The sequence below is a fragment of the Mirounga leonina genome, unplaced genomic scaffold (assembly GCF_011800145.1).
Source record: "Mirounga leonina isolate KUSES-001 unplaced genomic scaffold, KU_Mleo_1.0 Mir_166, whole genome shotgun sequence".
Taxonomy (NCBI): domain Eukaryota; kingdom Metazoa; phylum Chordata; class Mammalia; order Carnivora; family Phocidae; genus Mirounga; species Mirounga leonina.
In genome coordinates this window covers 6,121,349-6,143,505 of record NW_023270418.1, presented here as the reverse complement: position 1 = coordinate 6,143,505, position 22,157 = coordinate 6,121,349, and positions in this window count along the sequence as shown.

The window sequence follows — 22,157 nt, the reverse complement described above, 5'->3', positions numbered from 1 at the left end:
GACCAATTTCTGTAGCTTTTGAGATCCCTATAGGCATGTTATGTAGATATTAACCCTTTGTTGTCACCTACCTTGTCTTTTTAATAGCATCTTGCTGTTTTGCTCAGCCTATTTTTATTTTTCCTATTCTAATTCTGCCTACAAACTGCTACTACTTGCCTCTGACAGGGAATGAATAATATTGCATCTCTGCTTTAAAACCTCTAAAAGACTCCCCATCGGGCGCCTGGGTGGCTCAGTTGGTTAAGCGACTGCCTTTGGCTCAGGTCATGATCCTGGAGTCTCTGGATCGAGTCCCGCATCGGGCTCCCTGCTTGGCAGGGAGTCTGCTTTGCCCTCTGACCCTATCCCCTCTCATGTGTTCTCTCTCATTCTCTCTCTCTCAAAATAAATAAATAAAATCTTTAAATAAATAAATAAATAAATAAATAAAATAAAAGACTCCCCATGCATTACTTAAGTAAAGTACAAATTCTGTAGCTCAAATTCCTACCCAGTTCTGGAGCATTATTTTCCATGACTATCCTACTCCCGCCATATAAACTAGCCAAAGGGGCAGCTTCCTGTTCTTGGATCCCATAACTGACTACTAGCTCCATATCTTTGTTCATATTTTTTTCCTTTTCTTGGAATGTCCTCTCCCATTCTGACCCTAATCATTCTAATTTATAGCTATAATTAATGAAATGTTTAAGCAATTACCCATTTTATAATGCTTTTGTTATTAATCCAAATAGATTTGATTTGGAATAGATAATAATGGTTATTATTTCAAATAGATTTCCTTTCTTTCTAGCCAAATAGAAGTCTGCATGTGTCCCCTTTTACATTATTTAATCTGCTTTATTGTAATCTAAATGGCGATTGAACTGTGTATACTCTGAGCACAGGTGCAATACTTATTCATCCTGGTATCTACCTCCAGCATCCAGCACAGAGCCTGGCTTGGTTTTTATCTTAAATTAAAGGTGGACTCCAAAATTGTTGAAAGTAATGTATAGGATTAGAGAGTATAAATTTTTATTTCCAGTTTAATTATCTTACTGATTCTGAGAAAAGATACAAATGGGAAATCAGTAGGGGTCCTACAGATGGAAGAAAAGGAGAGAAAGATGAGTGAGAGATGGTAAAATAGTAAGTGCCTTCTAGAATTTGATGACTAAATTAATCTTTAATAAGTTAAGAGAAAGAGTAATAGCTTTCCGTGTGTGTGTGTGTGTGTGTATGTATGTATGTACTCCAAACCATGCAGTTTGGGTGTGTCAGTTGAAGAAATGTATTAGTAAAATATTGTGCTTTATTTTATCTTCTGTCTCTGAATGTTTTGATCAATTCATTTTTAATGATTTTCTTAAGTGATCTTATTTTATTTTATTAGAAACATCAGTTTCATAGCTGATACCCCTGCTGGGGTCTGTAATTGTTTGTAAGAAAATATCAGTACTGCATGGAAAGTAGCATAGTTGAACAAGCCTGGGTAGATTTTCATATCAGTGGGTCTTATTTATATTCTGACTCTACTCCCTAATATTCACTCCAGACAAAATTTTGGACACAAACATGTTAGCATTCACTGAAGTGATTTTTCTTCAGCCTTCAGTAACTTCACTAACTGATGAGAGTGAAGTCATAATTAAACCAGCTTTGCCTAAGGAACAAAAGCACTAAACTGAGTAGTCGTTCTTTCTTATAAAGTCCTAGACTTCTTTTTCTGTCCCCAGTATCAACAAGTATTTCTTCTCATCAACTCCAGCAGGGTCTCCATTCAGGGTCAAACCTTTCCCATATTCACCCATAGATGCCTTTTCTGTCATATTATTTTAATCTAAATACTGAATATTTTAATTCTAGGCTCTCATATACCTATTGTTTCTGCAGAGTTAATTCCAGGCTCCCTTTTGTTCACTCTGTCATCTCTTTTTCCTGCGATTTTCTTTTTACCATTTTACAGCCCGATGCTGATTACACCGCCCTGATTCTTGGACATATTCCTCCTACTTATTGCTCTGTACCAAAAAAGCAATCAGATGGCTGTTCTGCACAGCAGTTAAAATGCATTGTTGATAATATTAAAAGCTAAGATTAAGTAAACATCTAATACATGCAAGATTCTGTGCTAAGTGTTTTACATTCTTGCATTTTGTCTTCATAAGTAACCTAGAAGGTAGGTGCCATCCTAACTTTAAGAAAGAAGGAATTGAAAAAGGTTAAGTAATTTGTCTGGGATGACAAAGCAGGTCCCAGAGCCAGGATTCATATGCCAGCAGTTTGCTGTGAAGCCTGAACTCTTAGTCAACAGCCTTTTTTTGCTTTCTATTTATTTGGGGATTCTGGGTCACTTGAAATAAGTAGGGTATGATTGGCAAGATGTGAGGTTCCTTAAAAATTAGGATATGAAGGGCCCCTGAGAGAATCTTGATTGGATTCTATGACATCACTTCTTTGCTTTGTATTTTTGCGCATGTCAGTTAGCATCTCTGAGATTTGTTTTTCTCATCTGTGAAGGGCAGTTGTAATATTTCTCCCCCACTGCGTTCCCTTAAGATTAAATAAGATCATACAAGGGAAACTCTTTTGAAATTTTACAGATGGCAATAACTGGTATTTCAGTTGTGTAATCTCAAGTCAGTGTTAGGTCCATGCTCAGCCTCTACAATCTTGCTGCTTCCTGGGGCACATAGGAAAACTATAGACATCAGCAAAATTTTCTCAAGTGCCGAAGATAAATAAGAATCATCCACATTTATCTTTTTCTAGACTCTTCAGTCTCACATTCTCATCCTTGCTGCTGCCTTTGAAATATTTCACTCTAGTTGGGGAAAGAAGAGATCCTACAAACAAAAGCCACATCAATATATTACTTAGTGGATAGAGTTTCAGATCAGGAGAAAACCTATGATAGACATATTTAACCTCTGTAATACCTAAGAGAAACATACTCTGTTTTACAAATAAAAATCCAGAAAAGTGGTTAGTATTTTGACTGAGAGCACATGGATTGTTGGCAATGCCAGTTTTAAAAACTAGAGGCTGTGAGCCCTAGACCCATTTCTGCTGGACTCAGTTATGAGTTACTCCTGAATAAAGCCCCAACAAAGTGCAAGCTAAAAGGAAATTTGGAGACAATTAGTTGACCAGAATCCAGCTATCTTCTTCTGTTTATTCTCATAAAGAAAAGACGTAGGAAACCTTCTTCATAAGTATTTGAAATGTGACTATTTGTTTTTTCCCTTGGCCCTCATGCCACTCTGCACTGATTCTTCCAAGCCTAGCCATTCTGAGGCAGTAAGAAAAGGGGAGAGCATGGAAGAACATCTAACAGTGCCACATCAGTAACCCAGCTGCTTTTCTGAGTGCTCACTGCTTGCCAGAACTTGAATGAAAAACAAATCAATGATTAAATCAGTAGTTTCCCCTACTTACTCTGTGGAGAAAATGAACCCCTAAAATCACATACTTCTGAAATAGCATCTTTTTCTGTCTCCCCTATTCCATTCTCTCACTTTTTGAAGTCTTAAATTTTGAGATTAATCATGGCTAAAATGCTCTCAGGGAATTTGCAGTGTTCTTTTCAATAAATAAGAAAATAAAAGCATTTTATTATGAAATTATTATGGGACACAATTATGGGCTTTTCTTTTGGAATACATCTAAGGTATCATAATTATTTTAAATCAGGATTCTTAGATGACTTTCTGGGATATCATGAGTTTTCTCTAATTATTTATACATTTGCTTATATCTGCATTTTCTGGGCATCTGGTCCACTGCTGATTGTATCCAATTTACAAAATGGTCCATGACCTCCCAAAGAAAAAACAAAAACAAAAATGTAAACAGTAATTAAAGGAGAATATTATCTCATTAAACTACACATGGAAATATAACAGTACCTGCATAATGTCAGTAGGACTAGTGCGTTCTTTAATTGAAGTAAACCAAGTTATATTAAAATGTTTTAGTTCATGAATATGGGACTAGAGCAAATTCTTGTGGTACTGTCAATGCCTTCTGTCAAGCTGCAATAGCCTAACGTATATATATTTATGATAGGACTAGATCTGCCAAGAGACTGGAGATACACTCATCTAGCAGTAATGACATACTCTCACCTACACAGAGCCAGAGAGTTATTTTTTATGATTCTTTAATTATTTTAATTTTGGGGGGGGTTTTTTGAGAACTATTTTTTGATGGCGATGACAATGATAACAATGACAGGATTCTTAAAGGGTGCATTTGTTTAAAGGATGCATTTTTAAATAGCATATTGTGTTTTCCAGAGATTATCATTGTAGATGGTAAATCACAGCTTAAAAAGTTAGTACAACATCAGGATGAGTGTGAACTTTAGTGTGCATCACAATGACAGGGACAAAATATTCTTTCCATGTTTGTAGAATACAGAAAGCATAGTAAGTGAGCACTTACTGTGTCTCACTCTGGGGCTACAACAATAAAAAAAAAAAAAAAAAGATAATTTTCAGGGCACCTGGGTGGCTCAGTCAGTTGAGCAAACGACTCTTGATTTCAGCTCGGATCATGATCTCAGGGTCGTGAGATGGAAGCCCGTGTGGGACTCTGTGCTCAGTGCGGAGTCTACTTGAGACTCTCTCTTCCTCCTGCCCCCTCTCTCTAGCTCTCTCTCTAAAATAAATAAATAAATAAATAAAATATTTTTTTAAAGGATAATTTTCTACTTTTTGGTAAACAGAGAATTTCATATAAAATCTAGCTATTTAATGATAACAGTAATTTCTTTTGGGATACAGTCCCATCATGTATTCCCAGAAAAGCTGAATAAGGATTATTGATTGATTGATTTTTTAAACGACTTTATTTTATAGAACAGTTTTAGAATTGAGAGGAAGGTATAGATGTTTCCCATATACTTTATTTTTACATTGTCTTTCACAGAACCAGAAGTTTTTAAATTTTAATGAAGTCCAGTTTATCAGTCATAGATCCTGTCTTTGGGGTTCTCTCTAAAGTTATCACTATACCTAAGGTCTCTATAGTTTTTCTCCTGTTATCTTCTAAGAAGTTTTATAGTTTTGTTTTTTTGTTTGTTTGTTTTTTACATTTATGTCTGTGATCTGTTTTGAGTTAATTTTGTGTGTTTGAGTGAAAAGTGTAAAACCTGTATTTCCTTTTTTTTTTTTTTTTGCATTCCAGCCCCATTTGCTGAAAAGGCCATCTTAGCTCCATTGTATAGCCTTTGCACCTTTGTCAAAGATAAGTTGCCTGAATTTGTGTGGGTCTGTTTATGGGTTCCTGTTATTCTGTTCTATTGATCTATTTATTCTTTTACCAATACCATATTATCTTGATTACTTTACAGTAAGTCTTGAAGTTGGGTAGTATCAATTTTGTTATTCTTCAGTACTGTGTTGGTTATTCTGGGTCTTTTGCCTCCCCATTTAAACTATAGAATATATTTGTCAGCATCTGCAAAGTAACTGTAGAGATTTTGACTGGGATTGCTTTAAATCTATAGATCAGGTTGTAAAGGACTGATACCTAACAATATTGAGTCTTCCTATCAATGAACATGAAATAACTCTCCATTTATTTATTTTTTGAGTTCATTCATCAGAGTTTTATGGTTTTACTCATGTAGATCTTGTACATATTTTGTTAGATTTATACCTGAGTATTTCATTTGTGGGGGGTGCTAATGTAAATGATGCTATGTTTTTAGTTTCAAATCCCACTGTTCATTGCAGATATATAGGAAACCTCTTGACTCTTGTATATTAATTTTGTATCCTGCAAACTTGCAATAATTGCTTTTAAATTCCAGGCATGTTTTTGTCTGTGCTTTCAGATTTGCTACATAGATGATCCTGTCATCTGCAAACAAACACAGTTCCTACTTTCCAATTCATATACCTCTCATTTCCTTTTCTTGTCTTATTGTATTATGTAGGACTTCCAGAATAATGCTGAAAATGCATGATGATAGGAGACATTCTTGTCTTATTCCTGATCTTAGTAGGAAAGTGTCAAGCTTCTCATCATAAAGTATGATATTAACTATAGAGTTTTTTGTAGATGTTTGTTATAAAGTTGAGAAAGTTCTCCTCTATTCATAGTTTACTGAGAGTTTTTATCATGAAGAGTGTTGGATTTTGTCATATGATTTTTATGCATCTATTAAGATGATCATGTATTTTTTAAAAATTTTTCAGTCTGTTTATGTGATGGATTATATTAATTGATTTTTGAATGTTAAACCAACCTTACATAACTGGGATAAACCCCACTGGTTGTGGTATGTAATTCTTTTTATATATCATTTGATTCAATTTGCTAATATTTTGTTGAGAATTTTTGTATGAGTGTACATGAGAGATATTGGTTTGTAGTTTCTTGTAAATTTTTTTGTTTGGTTTTGGTATTAGAATAATGCTGACCTCATAGAATGAATTAGGAAGTATTCTTTCTGCTGCTATCCTCTGAAAGAGATCATAAATAATGATGATTTCTATTTTAAATGTTTTATGGAATTCACCAGTGAACCTATCTGAGCCTGGAGCTTTTTGTTTTTAGAAAGTTATTAATTATTGATTCAGTTTCTTTAATTGACTTTTCATTTAATTTTTACTTCTTTTCCTAGTTCATAAGATAATTAATTTTAGATCTCTCTTCTTTTTTATAAAGATGCATTCAGTGCTAAAAAACTCCTTCTAAACACTGCTTTCACTGCATCCCACAAATTTTGATCAGTTGTTCATTTGAATTTAGCTGATCATATATTCAGATTGTGTTTCTCTTTTGTGAATTTTGGCAAACTATGTCTTTCAAGGAATTGGTGCATTTCATTTAGATTAAGAAAATTGTGGGCATAGAATTGTTTATAGTATTCCTGTATTCTTTTAATTTCCAGAGTATCTTTAGTATTATCTTTTCTTTCATTTCTGATATTTGTAATTTATGTCCTTCCTCTTTTTTTCTTAATTAGACTGGCTAAGAACTTACCAATTTTATTAATCTTTTCAAAGAATCAGCTTTTGGCTTTGTTGATATTCTCTGTTTGATTTCCTATAATCGATTTCATTGAATCCTGTCCCCTTATTGTTATTATTTCCTTTTTCTACTTTTCATTTAATTTTTACTTCTTTTCCTAGTTCCATAAGATAATTAATTTTAGATCGCTCTTCTTTTTATAATATATGCATTCAGTGCTAAAAACTTCCTTCTAATCACTGCTTTCATTGCATCCCACAAATTTTTATGTCAGTTGTTCATTTGAATTTAGTTGATCATATATTTTAGATTGTATTGATGTTTCTTCTTTGACCTATGTGTTATTTAATCTCCATGTATTTTGGCATTTTCCAACTACTTTTCTGTTATTAATTTTTAGTTGAATTCCATTATAGTATTAGAGCAGACATTATGATTTCTATTGTTTTAATTTGTTAAGGTATATTTTATGGCAAATTTATTTTTTAAAGTATCAGTTTTATAAAATACTGAGGGTCCAGGGTCTCTAATATATACAAATTTATACTTTAGTTTCATTAATGTTTATAATGTTATAATTGTATTCTTTTTTATATTAATAAATATTAATATTGAATCTATTTGTTAAATCTCCTTATATATATTTGTTTTATCTTCATTTTCTCCCTGTCTGTTCTTAAACCTCAAAAAATATGCCCTGGAAAAATCGAGGCATTTTAAGTTGAATCAACAAACAAACAAAATACAAGTAATAATGAATATGTGTCTCAAGATGTAAGACATATTATTTTTTTTAAGATTTTATTTATTTGTCCGACAGAGAGAGAGAGCATGCACACAAACAGGGGGAGTGGCAGGCAGAGGGAGAAGCAGGCTCCCCGCTGAGCAAGGAGCCAGATAAGGGACTCAGTCCCAGGACCCTGGGATCATGACCTGAGCCAAAGGCAGACACTTAACCAACTGAGCCACCCAGGTGTCCCCCCTTTTTTTTTAAGTTTTTATTTATTTGTCACAGAGAGAGAGAGAGGATGTAAGACATACTCATAAAGGGTTCTATGGCACTCACTGCAAAAATAGACATAAGCTTTTTTTTAAAAAGTTCATGCCAATGTGAGAATTACTATTTGCATATAATATCCATAATTAAGCTTTGTACCTTTAAGTGTGAGGAAGCAAATGTTTTTGGATGTGAATTAGGTAGTTTTTCCCTTAGAAACTGTTACCAGGCTTTTAGAGCATTTTGAACATGAACTCTCAGAGAATTGAGTGGGTGACCAGCAGGTTCAGCCACCTGCCCAACCCCACAACTATGGCATGGGAAACTTATAATATGAAAGAGTCAGCATGTGATTCTATATTATTCTTCCTAATAATTAAGTAAAATTATAATTATAGTGATCTCCTACTAAAGTAAGAGAGTTTTTCTTTGAAATAAAAACAGGAGCAAGTTTTTAAAGTGTAAAGGTTTGCTCTGTGTTTTTAAGCAGTTCAAAAATGTTACGAAGTTTTAATTCATGGACCTTCTCAAAATCTTTTAGCTCAACTCTGCTTGCAGATGAGAAACAGTGTTGAATAAACTCAAAACCAAGTCATCAATGCAAGTGAAAAATCTGAAGGAGTACTGATGGACATCTGTTTGAAAAGAAATCAGGCTTCAGCTAAAAAAATAAGGCAGGATATAAGAATAATTGAATCATTTAAGTCTCTTGTCCTGGGTGAGGGGGGAAAAATTACCCAGTAAAATTTTCCTGTGTTTTTAGATATTTTAAGGTATTAAGATATATTTTTTTTAAAGATTTTATTTACTTATTTGAGAGAGAGAGAATGGGAGACAGAGAGCATGAGAGGGAGGAGGGTTAGAGGGAGAAGCAGACTCCCTGCCGAGCAGGGAGCCCGATGCGGGACTCGATCCCGGGACTCCAGGATCATGACCTGAGCCGAAGGCAGTCGCTTAACCAACTGAGCCACCCAGGCGCCCCGATATTTTTTTTTTAAAGATTTTATTTATTTATTTGACAGAGAGACACACAGCGAGAGAGGGAACACAAGCAGGGGGAGTGGGAGAGGGAGAAGCAGGCTTCCCTCCAAGCGGGGAGCCCGATGCGGGGCTTGATCCCAGGACCCTGAGATCATGACCTGAGCCGAAGGCAGACGCTTAACGACTGAGCCACCCAGGTGCCCCAAGGTATTAAGATATTTTAACATGTACAAAAATAAGATAGAACATAACTTGATTAATAAGAAATAGAAATATAATGCTCCACAGTTTCAGGGGATGGTAGATTGATTTTTTTAAGGATTTTATGTGTATTTATTTTTAAGAGACAGGAATAGGGAGTCATAATTCTCAAGTAGGATTTAACATTTGATCTCTATTTTGAAAGATAGATTCATTATTGACACTGTGTACAATGCGCAGTCAGGAAACTTCAGAAATAGAAAAAAAATGAATTCAACATAGCTTAGAGTATTGGATCCATTAGGGAGTGTAATGGGATATGATCCTGGAAAGAAAAGAGTTTGGGACTGGGTTGTAGAGGGCATTGAATAGCAAACTAAGGGGTTTGTACTTAGTTTAGGAGGTAAAGGGGGCCTATTTTCCTAGAAATTAAAAAAATTACCAAATATGTTTCCTAGGAAAAGAAACATTTGAAAAGTTCTGTGTTTGCTATTGATTTAATTAAGTGACTTAAAGTGTTTGATTTTCTTATAGAAAATAGGACTTACTAAAATCATGGAGTTTTGTCTTAATTTTCAAGTCACTCCGTCTTTTCTGTCTGCAGTACTTTCCTGTGTTCATAACTTTTCACTCATCACCAATTCCACAAGCCACTCAGATCATTTCAGTAGCCTGCACTAATGGAAAGCTCTGTCTCCAACCACTTTTTGCAGATAAAGACTTGTAACATCTCTCTTTCCAACTACTTCTTCCAGATAAAGACTTGTAACTTGTAACAAGAAACTATAGTTTTTACTGCAGATAGTGTTTTGAATTCAGAGGTTGCAAAGTCAAATATGTTTGAGCCAAATGGATGATGCAAATGAGCAAATTGAATCAGGTTGCAAGGTCTAAATCAGCAGTTCTTATCTCTAGGTGCAGAGTACTACTATCACCTGGGGGGCTTTTAAAAGTTCCAGAGGAGATTTTAATGTACAGATAAGGTTAAGCGCCACTGTAAATCAATATCCTCAAATTTTTGTGAGTAGAAAAGTCACTGGAGAGATCTTTTTTGTCTTGTTTTATTTGTTGTTGTTGTTGTTAAGGAATATTCCCAATCATTGACATTGGCAAGAAATTATAAGTGAAAATAAGAACTGTGTGGATCTCAGGGCCTTTGTTTTTAACAAAGAATATTCCCAACACACACATCTAATGATTAAGAGGCAAATGGCTTGTGGGCCACAATTTGAGATATACAGATGAAAAAATAAATCTTTTTTTGTGTAATAATCATCAGTAGGTGTTCTTCTTCTACCAAGATACTTTACATACTTAATTAGGCTCTCTAACTGTGGGTTTTCTGATGATTTTATAGACTTATCCATGGGTTTTGATTATGGGTGGGTGGGAGTCATCCCTGAAACTTTTATCCGATATGTAACCACTATATACAAGCCCACTATGTAATGAGGTTGTGAAATCTATCAAAACACTGATGTGACCATTCATTTATAACTTTGTCATAATAATCATCATTTACCAATAGGCTAGTGACTTGAGAAACAAAATCCAGTTTGGAGTGAGTCCTTTCAATGCAGGAGTCACAGATGTGTTCCTTGTTTTGCACAGTGCTTCGCATAGACTATATGCATATTCGTCTTTGATTCTGGAATAACCATATTTAGAAAGAAAAGCCACAAGGCATTTAGGTCATGGGAAAAATATGTAGCATTTATTGCCTGTCTTAATATTACTGGGCATATTGCTACTCAAGTCACATAGGTCTGTTTATGTGATGAGAACCTTTAAAATAGTTTTAATGTTAGATGCAAGGAAACATATCCTCAAAGAGATTGAGCAATGTGCTCAAGGTCAACTGCTTGATGTGATCTATTTATACATAACACATTTCTTTAAAAATGGAAGCTTAAAACAAAAAGTACTTATTATTTATAGCCTTGTGGGGGGGGGGGTAGGAATCTGGGAACAGCTGCAGCTTATTTTTGTGGATCTGTCTCTGAGTTTTTCCCGAAGCTGCGATCAAGGTGTCAGCTAGTGTGCAATCATTTTAAGCTTGACTAATTCTGGAGGATACACTTCCAGACTCATATTGTGGCTGTTGGCAGGAGATTTAATTTCCTTGGCACGTGGTTCTGATGGCATGGTGTTTCCTAGAGTATGAGATCCAAGGAAGAAGAATACATCCAAGATAGAATTCATAGTTTTTATAACCTAATATTGGGAGGAATATGCCTTTTGTTCTGCCATATTCTATTTACTAGAAGAGAGTCCAATACACATTCAAGAGTAGGGAATTTAAAGGTACACCTTTTAAAGAGAAGAATATTTCAGAATATGTGGACATATGGTAAATTATTAACAGAAATAGCTGACATAATATCATTTTATGCATTGGAAATGAATTGTCAAAAACAAGTTTCTTGTAAGATAATATCAGAATGGGGGTGCCTGGGTGGCTCAGTCGTTAAGCGTCTGCCTTCAGCTCAGGTCATGATCCCAGGGTCCTGGGATCGAGCCCCGCATCGGGCTCCCTGCTCAGCCAGGAGCCTGTTTCTCCCTCTTCCGCTCCCCCTGCTTGTGTTTCCTCTCTAGCTGTCTCTCTCTGTGTGTCAAATAAATAAATCTTTAAAAAAAAAAAAAGATAATATCAGAATGATAAAAGCCTAACAATGTTCTTATTATTTTAGGAATAGAAGCATTTCATGAGTTACTAATTAGCAGTGGACACAAATCATTTGTTCAACATAATTGTTTGGAGTTTTGTATCATTAATGGGGCTGAGTTCTTTGGATACAGTGTAATAGAGGAGCTGAATAGGCATGCCTGGGTGGCTCAGTTGGTTAAGCATCTGCCTTTGGCTCAGGTCATGATGGGATTGAGCCCCACATCAGGCTCTCTGCTCAGTGAGGAGCCTGCTTCTTCCTCTCCCTCTGCCTGCCGCTCTGCCTATTTATGCTCTCTCTCTCTGTGTCAAATAAATAAATAAATAAAATATTTTTAAAAAATAGAGGACATGAATATAAAAAGAGTTAACAGAGTAGGTAATAGCAAATGCTATGACAAGAATGATCAAAGTAATGTGGGGGCACAGGAGAATTGGCCAAATTTACAGGATGAAGAGAATTGGAGGAGGGACTAGGAAAGTCATCCTAGTGAAATTAATTCTTAAACCAAGTATTATGAGAAATCGTTCGGAGAATATACCTTAGTGCAAGTGCACTCCCGAGAGAAAGAGAAGCTTCCAAACAAGGAGATAGCATTCCAGAGGAAGGGCACAGCTTGTGCAGAAACCCTAGAAAAATCAGAAAGAAATGAAATGGTCTGGAGGCCCAGGGAACTCCTAGAAGTGTGTTAAGATTGTAGGTTGCAGAAGACAGGGAATGGAGTCCTAAAAAGGTAAGGCCAGAAACATAGAGAAATGAATGGAATACATTGCTTTCCACTAGGGAGTTTGGATTTTATTCTAGACCAATGTTTTTCAATTTTAGTAAGGTATATCCCATTATCACAATTTTTGCCAAGTCTTTATACTGTCCAAACTATTATTTATGCAATATTTAAACTATAGTCTCATTTTACTTGAATATATTTATCTTAAAATGAAACATCTGGAGTTGGGTATACTAAATTTATTTATATTTTAAGACACACATTAAATATACCACCTGTTTTGACAATAAGTAGAATGGAGAAGAGGCATTGAAGGGTTTTAAGCAGATGAACAGTATAAGATTTATGTTTCATGGAGATACCCTGAAAATTGTTTGGAGGGTGAATAGTAGGGGTACACACAGGACATACTTTCCAATTGCATGTGCCTTGAACTGTGCTGGGCCGCAAATAAGTGTTTATTGAGGCGGAGTCCCACTTAAAAAAAAAAAACCTTTGTCTACTGCATGAGGATCATGATAGCACCAAGCTAAGCAGCACAGAATATGAGTAATCCTGATTCGGGGGGACCCTCTTATTGCATTTTATGAATTCCCAATAGAAAGAAGCTAATCCTGCTGTCTTCCTAGCCCATAGGAAGAAGGTAGAAAAATTATTTGAAGTTTTGGTAACTTTTTTGCCTAAATTTTGCTTCTTGTTTTGCCTAAATTTTGCTTCTTGTTTTGCCTAAATTTACCTAGAATACTCTGATTAGTGATAAATACTATCAAGTGTGTTGCCTTCTTTCAAAACATTATGGTTATTAGTTATTAGCGTCATCTCAGAAAACACTTACTTAGTAATCTTAATATTTAAGTTACCTGAGCCATGGTAAAGGTTCCTAAGTTGGTATTAGAGTCACGCTGAGTCTTAAATATATTTACAGGTTTCACATACTGCATGTAACTTTTGGAAGCCTGGCAGGGTCATTTAGAAAATGAGCTTACATGTGGTTTTTCTTTAATAGTTAGAGAAAACATGAAATAGATCAACAAGAGCTTAAAGGAATGTAAAATTTTCAGTTTGGGATATGTTCAGGATACTCTAAAATGGATAGAGTCTCAGCAATTTGCTTAAATGATAACACTGAAATGACATAGAAAAAGAAAAGGATGTACCTGCTCCAACTCATTTTTCTCTAGCTCATAAATGTGCCTCATATTATTTAATAGTATAGTGAGAATTAAGGAAAATTTGCAGTCCTTTTTACCTTACGGATTGAGCTTTAATGTTTGATTTAAATAAGTTTTGCAGTGTTTCCAATTCTCAGAGGCAAAAAGCATTTGTTTATATATACACACACACACACACACACACATTTCATACATACTGAGGAAATGAAAAGTAACAGTGGCTTTAAATTGGCACTGGGATCTCATGCTCGGTTTCCTATGTTATACCTGCTTACATATTTTTTAACAGGGTAGTTTATTTTACAGCATGGCACTGTATAAGGACAAAGAGAGGAGAGAATGAGTAGAAAGTAAGTCCTAGAGCAGAGGAGAGAAACTTTGCCAGCTTTTTCAAATTAAAATTGAATTTGGCAATAATTTGTGAAATCCTCATTTGATATTACATCATGTTTATTGTGTGGTATTTTAGGCTCAGATGAATTGTTGGCAGATATTTGATTTAAAAATAAAATCCCTGGGGCGCCTGGGTGGCTCAGTCGGTTAAGTGGCTGCCTTCGGCTCAGGTTGTGATCCCAGGGTCCCGGGATCGAGCCCCGCATCAGGTTCCCTGCTCAGCGCGGAGCCTACTTCTCCCTCTCCCTCTGCCTGCCTCTCTACATACTTGTTCTCTCTCTCTCTCTCTCTCTCTCTCTCTCTCTCTCTGTCAAATAAATAAATAAAATCTTTAAAATAAAATAAAGTAAAATAAAATCCCTAAGCCATTCATTTCCTGCTATATCAGTCTCAGTGACCACACATCATTGTCATTCTGGCTAAGATGCATCAATGCATCAAGCCATCTGGAAAGATTGGCTTCGTATACAGTATACTCACTCCTGTGGTATTTTTTCAAGAAGGGTAGTCTAACTAGCCTCCAGATATTAGACATGTTAGATAGTTTCTGAGGTCTCTGGACCAAGAGACTGCTTTTCCCATCAAGTACCAATCTTCACATCTGCCCTCCTATAAAGCATAAAGTCATGTGATTATATCTCTTTGATATAAGAAATCTTATGGATATCTTAAAAATAGTAGCCATATTCATTTGGAGGAAGAAAATTGAAGCAAAAGTAGGCAACATTTAAAGTTATTATTAAAAGTGCAAATGTACAAATTAATCTGAATCCATTTTTCTTTGACTCCCTCAAACAAGATGCATATTGGCTTCTTCCTTTCTGCCTTCATGGTACTTTGTTTATTCAAGTAGTGTAGCTGATATTATCATCTACCTTATTTACTTACATAAGGGTTTATTTATCCACCTACCTCTATGAGGTTTCTCTACATGAAGTAGATTAAAGAATTTTGAGAATATTGGCTATAAGAATCTGTTTATTCTTTTCAGTACCTACCAATAAATGTCCTTGCTCTAACAGACATTCAAAATGTATTGAATAAAATTTCATCATTTCAACCTAGAGAGATCAGAGATTTAAACAAATAGAACTCTTTCACTGTACAAATGAGTAAATTAAAGTTCAGAGGAGTGTGACCTTCCCGGAGTCACCTGAACACTCAGTGGAGAGTCTTTATTTGAACTGCCACTCTCCAGTCTAATACTCTTAATACTGGCTCTCAACTGGCTCAAAGTCATTGCTATGATTTAGCATCTTATTTTCTTATAACTTCTTTCCATTTCTGACATTTTCTTAATAGTTATATATATTGAGACAGTAATTTTTAATAGATGCATAAAAGGTGGTATTGTTAAAACACTGGCTGAATATGCAGAAGTACTCTAAGCAATGTGGTACTTAATTCCAGTTTTTCCCTCTGAAATAAATTGTAGTTGTTTTTACCTGCTGACCCCTTTCATCTCTCAAGTAAATAAGCAGAGAGAAGTAAGAAGTTTTATTTTATTTTACTCTGCTTTGTTTCTTAATGTGTCACAGATAGTTCTTGCTGTTAGAATTTCTGGTTGTCCAATTATGCATTTGACTTATTTACACTGAGTTTTTAGAATGTACTAGGAAAAGGTCATAGTAATTCTAATTGGTCTCTCTTGCAATGTAGAATGAAGTTATGAATATCAATAATGGGGTTAGGGCAACAGGCAGGGCAATGATCCAACTTTAAGAGGTGCCAAGAATAACTGTTAATCTACTGCATCTACTTTATCTTTAAAAGCTGTTAATTCAGTCATAGCGCCCTTTGATCTAGGCCCTAGTAATTACATATTTTATTTTGATAAATAATTTCTGTTAAAGTCAAAATATACCAGGTCATTGAATTGATTTTACTCATTCAGTTTACTAAATAGGAAATGTTTATCTCTGCCTTAGCTAGTTTCAGGGGGACAGAGTTCTCACTTTAGTTAATTGCTTATGAGGACAAAGAATAAAAAATTAGTTAGGGGTGAAAGGGGAAGGGTCTGTCTGGCAGGTTCAGATGAAAGGTTCAGATGAAAGGGGAAAGGTCTGTGTTTAGCCTTGTCATTTATTAATGAGATGTTTGTGTTGAAGAAAGATGTACATGAATCATAATGAAAACCATCCCTCCTTCATGGGTAGTTTACCTCGAGGAAGCTTTATTATTCTTCCACTCCCCTGTCTCCTCTCCATAAGACACAAATATCAGATCAGCTTACCCAGTCATCTTAAGAAACCTGTATTACTTTCCTGTGGTTGCTATAACAAACTACAGACTAGGTGGCTTAAAACAACAGAAATTATCCTCCCATGATACTGGAGGCCAGAAGTCCCAAAACAACGTAACTGGACCGAAATCAAGGTATGGCAGTGCTGCCCTCCTTCTAGAGGCTCTAGAGACAAATCTCTTCCTTGTTTTTGTCAGTTTCTGGTGGCTTTCTCCATCCTTTGGCTTGGGCTCTCATCCCTCTGTTCTTCAAGGCCAACATCTTTAAATCTCTCTGTTCATCTTCTCACTGCCTTTTCTTTGTTTATCAAATTTCTTTTGCCTCTGTCTTATAAAACCTAGGATTGTGTTTAGGACCCACCTGGAGAATCCAGGTTAATCTCTACATCTCAAAATCCTTAACTTAATCACATCTGCAAACACCATTTTTCCATAAAAAAATAACATTTAAAAGTTCCAAGGATTAAAGCCTGATATCTTCAGGGGCCATCATTTAGCCTATTATAGACTCATACATTTATTTTCCCGAGTTCTTACAGCTAGTAAGTGATAAATGAATCCTATCCTGGAATGGGCACTTTGCTCTTTTCCTTAACTGTGTTAAATCAAGAAAGGGGTCAAGAGAGTAATTCAAATTTGTTTAGCACTTACTATATATTTCCCCAGGGTGGTTACATCCATTATCTCGTGTTACATTTGAGTCAGTATTTAGAGAATAATTGGCAGTATTTTTACTTTACAAATGAGGAACAAAAGACAAATCAGTTTTGTCTGTGCTTTTTAAGCACTGATCTGCCGATAAATATGATGAAGTCTTCAGTAGTCCAGAGATGTAGAGGACATGGAAAAATGAAATAATTAATTATGTGTTAGTGACATTTCCATGAATCAGTCTTTTTTTCTCTCCCCACCCCCAACTTCAGTTCAAAGAATGATCACCTATTTTGAAAGAATTGATCACTCTTTCAATATTTTGGATGTTAAAATGTCCTTTGTTCTATGAAATAGTGTTGAAATATTCTTTGTTCTGTTTATTGGTTTATTTGTTTTCATGTCAAATTTTTATGTTGGCAATTCAGAATTTTGTTATTACTGCTTAATTTCACTCTTCCATAAGATAGCACAGTCCAGGAAATTCTACATGCTTTAACTTACTACATTATCACAACCAGAGACATTGTGATTCACATTCCATTACATGGGCTCCAAAGCCTGTTTGCTCCCACCACAAAGGAGTTCTGCTGATTACTGGAGACAAGAAATAATGACACCTCCATTTCCCCACCACAGGCTATTTTGTAGTGTTTTCATGCAAAGAGGTAAATAATTAACAGGGTTTGTAATATATAATTTTGTACTTTCCTTGTGAGTGTGGTATTATATTATCACAATTGGCAGGTGGCAGTTCATGGTCAAGAAGAACAGAAATAAACTGATTCTTCTGGTGGTGTTGGTTGGAGGTATGTTTGTTGGAGAGCAGGAGTGTAATCATTGTTAATAAAGATACATTCTTAGCTCGTTCCATTTCATAACTTACAGACCCAGGAGTGCCCTTCCCTAGGTTTCCTGTATAATTGAATGGACGAGCTGCATATTGAAATAGCTGTATTTGTGCATGATTTTTCTAATCAAACTGCATATTTCATTACCTGAATTTCCAGATACAGGTAGTTTGCTAAAGAAGTTGAATTTTTAAATAATTAAGATGATAGAAATGGTTTGAAGAACTGAGCTTTCTCTCTGATTTTTCTTTTTTGCACAGTTCTCAAGCTCAAGTATTATTTTTTTATTTTTTTTATTTTTTTAAATACAGAAAAGTAGTTCCTTTGTATAACCAGTCAACCTATACACCTCATTACATTTATACCTATACTTAACAAAGTCAAATTTATATTGTTCATCTTATATGAAAAGAGAAAAGTGAGATCTGAAAATTTTCTTTCTTTAAGAAAATTAACTTGGGATTCAATCTGACATAGGTTGTAGGTGGATCCTATTTCCAGGCATTGTTCCATTTGAAAACTTATAGTTAGGAAATGTAAGAACCTGTGCATTGTCCTATAGGCCAACTCTGTAAAGATAAACAGTTGCTGTATACATGACCACATATTTTGGGAAAGTGATAGATCACCCATGTTCCCATTAGAAAGGGGAAGATTTAGATGGAGAGATATGTAGGTATGTATTTGTATTATTTCAAATCCAGTGGAGATATCAAACCAAAAAGGAAGAAAGAAGGAAAGGGAGGAAAGCAAGAAAAAGAGAGAGAGAGGTACTGAACTACAGTGCCTTCAAATGTCTAATACTTTATTTTTTTAATTTTTTTTTTTAAATTTTTTTTTTAAGATTTTATTTTTTATTTGCGAGAGAGACAATGAGAGACAGAGAGCATGAGAGGGAGGAGGGTCAGAGGGAGAAGCAGACTCCCAGCCGAGCAGGGAGCCCGATGCGGGACTCGATCCAGGGACTCCAGGATCATGACCTGAGCCGAAGGCAGTCGCTTAACCAACTGAGCCACCCAGGCGTCCTCAAATGTCTAATACTTTAAACATCTTTGCCTATACCACTTAAAACAATGATAAACATTACATATTGTTATCCTGATTTTTACTTATGATAAAAATGAAATCCAAAGCCATTAAGTCATTTTTCTAAGGTCATACCACAAGTAAGTGGTAGGCCTGAAATTTAAACACAGGTGTGTCTGAGGCTAGTGCTCATATTCCTCGCTCACACCTACCCCACTTTGTGCTAGCTCTTTTCTAAGGAATGTGGATGCTGCAAAGGTAGGCACTTTTCAGGATGCAAATAGCAGAGTCTTTGGAGTCAGATAAAATCATTCAGATTATTATTAGATATTGACTAACCCTAACCCTAACCCTAACCCTAGGCGTTTAGTTTAGGCGTTCTTAAACAGTTAACTCAGTTAAGTATTCTAGTTTCCTCCTCTGTTCAGTGAGGAGAAGGGATGGAAGAGAGGGTAGTACAAGATGATATGAGGTCTACTAACTTAAGAACAAATAACTATAAGGGTGTTATGGGCTGGGTGTAGGACAATCATGTATCCTCAAAATTCTTATATTGAAGTCCTAACTCCCAGTACTTCAGAATGTGACTGTATATAGAGAATGTGCTTCAGAATGTAACTGTATATAGAGATAGGATCTTTAAAGAGGTAATAAAGTTTAAACTAGATTATTAGGGTGGCCTCTAGTCCAATATGACAGGTATTCTTATAAGAAGAGGAGATTGGGACACAGATAAGCACAGAAGAAAGATCATGCAAAGACAGAACCAAGGAGAGAGGCCTCAGAAGAAACAAACCTGCCTTGATCTCACATGTCCAGACTCTAGAACTGTGAGGAACTAAATATCTGTTGTTTAGGCCACCTGATCTGTGGTACTTGGTTATGGTAGGCCTAATAAACTAACACATATGATTAATGTTATTAAACTCTTTATTGAATTTGTGATTATAATTAAGAGTTCATGTTGATTGTTGTATATTTAGAAAATACTGAAAAGTATGAATAGAAGTAAAAATACCACTCTACCTTACTCTACCACCCAGATATATCCATCATTATATCATTAACAGATTGATGAATTTTCTCTTAGCCTTTCTCTCTTTCTGTTTCTCAATTATCCTAGCAAACACACATTCAGATTTATTTTCTGTGGTGTTTGGTCTGTAATAAGTGATAAAAAAGCAAAAGTTAAGCAGACATTGTCTGTGTTCTTTGATGATGCTTGCTAAGCACAGCTCTGTTCATCTCCTATGGCATCCACACCCCTGTTCATCCTCCCCAGGTGTGCAGAAACCTGAGAACCAGTACTTAAAGGATCCACAATTATGAACTGATAATCGTAATAATGTCTGCTAATCCCAGGAATCACCACAAAAAAATGGAAAGCAGCATGGCTTTGTGTCTAAAATACCATCTGCAATCCCACCACCTAGACACAACTATATTAACAGTTTGGTATATTTATTTTCATTTTTATGTGTACTGTATGTTTCCCATAATTACAACATTTGCCATACATTTTATATTGTACTGTTTTAGAATAAACACTTCTACATTCCTAAATGATGTTTATAGACATTATATTTATGATTATAAAATATATCATCAGACTATTATATTATTATTAATTAACCATACTATTTTTGTCCCACCATTGACTTATTTTCTGCTTATTTTCCTGTTATACAAATCACTATAATAAACACCTTTGAGTGCAAGTTTTTTATGGAAGATTATTTACTTTAAATAGAAAATACCTCAAAGTAAAATTACTAGATCATAAACATATTTATAAACTTTTATCTCTCTTTTAAAGCCAGTTTCCAAAGTTTGTGTATGAATTTATTTTCACACAAGCATTGGAAGAAAGAGAGAAGAAGTTTTTATTATATTCTAGCCAAGGGTATGTATATTAATTTTGTTTGCTTAATAAGAAAAACACATTTATTTGTTTTAATGACTATTGAATATTTTATTTTGGTGGAGTTAGATTAGGTGAGGATGGCATTAAACTAAATCACTGTGGTTTACCAGACCAGTGTTTCTTTGCTTCTAAATTTTAGATCTTACCTTTCTCTTATGCCTCAGACACATTCTTTTTAGATGTTCTTGTTCCTTTCCTCTCCCTCTTACTTCAGTAATCTGCTATGACTTGTTAAAGTCCTTAAGTTGGTAGTAGGTAGTGTGGAGGGGGGTGATTTAGGCTTGGTCTTAGTTCCTGGCCTTGCAGATGTGGCCTTCTAATATCTTCTGCCTTTACCCTGGTTGTAGTTGTTTCCTTCATACTTAATTTTACCACTTTTCCAGAAGTAAAGTTCTTCTAAAAGAGGGTAGAAATCCCCCCAATGTCTGCAACACCCTGGGCTTTCAGTGATCCTGCCCATCCATACTTGACTTTCACGATTTGTTAGCTATTCTATTTGAACTCTAGTTCTAGCTGCCTAGTTGTGTCTATCCTAGGTCATATTTGCTTATGTTTTCTCTGTCCCTGGAGACACCATCTCTCCTTGTGTTTTGAGCCAGTTGTTTGCTCTGTAACCTCAGCTACTTAAAGGGCTTTTTTAAAAGTCTGCATTTTTTCAGCTATATTTGGATATAATCAAAAAAATTAGAAGATATTTAAAATGTATGTGGTAATTTGATATACATTGTGAAAGGATTCTCCCTCAGTGAATTAACACAGCCATTACCTCACATATTTACCTTTGTGTGTGTGTGTGTGTGTGTGTGTGAACATTTAAGTTCTATATCCCTAGACAATTTCAATTATATAACACAGTGTTAGAAACTATAATCATTATGTTATAAATAAGAATCTCAGACCTTAGTCATCTTATAAAAATCTTACATTTGAAATTAGTGCTCCCCTTTTTTTATTATAAGGGTGGAAATGACTCTCCTTCCAGCTTTCTATATCCCTAGACAGATGCTAGCCTTTCCTGTAGTAAATTTTTATTAAGTGTTTTCCAAAATTCTGAGACAGGGAGAGAGAGAGAGGAGAAACCCTGGTATTAGACTAAGTAGAGGTTAATATTATTGAATGAATCACAATCAAACTACATTTCTATCATTCTTAGGGAATTCTTCACATCAAAAGAAAAATTATCTCAAAGTCTAGTGAGAAGTTTTGAGTTCTAGTGCTGTTTTCCAGCTTAAGCTTGTTTTTGTTTATTACTTAAATATTGTGAATATTATTAATAATTATAACCATTTAAATTTGTTCTATGAATTGTACTTAGGAGGAGTAAAAATGTCAATGGAAAATGATATTTTCTTCCTATT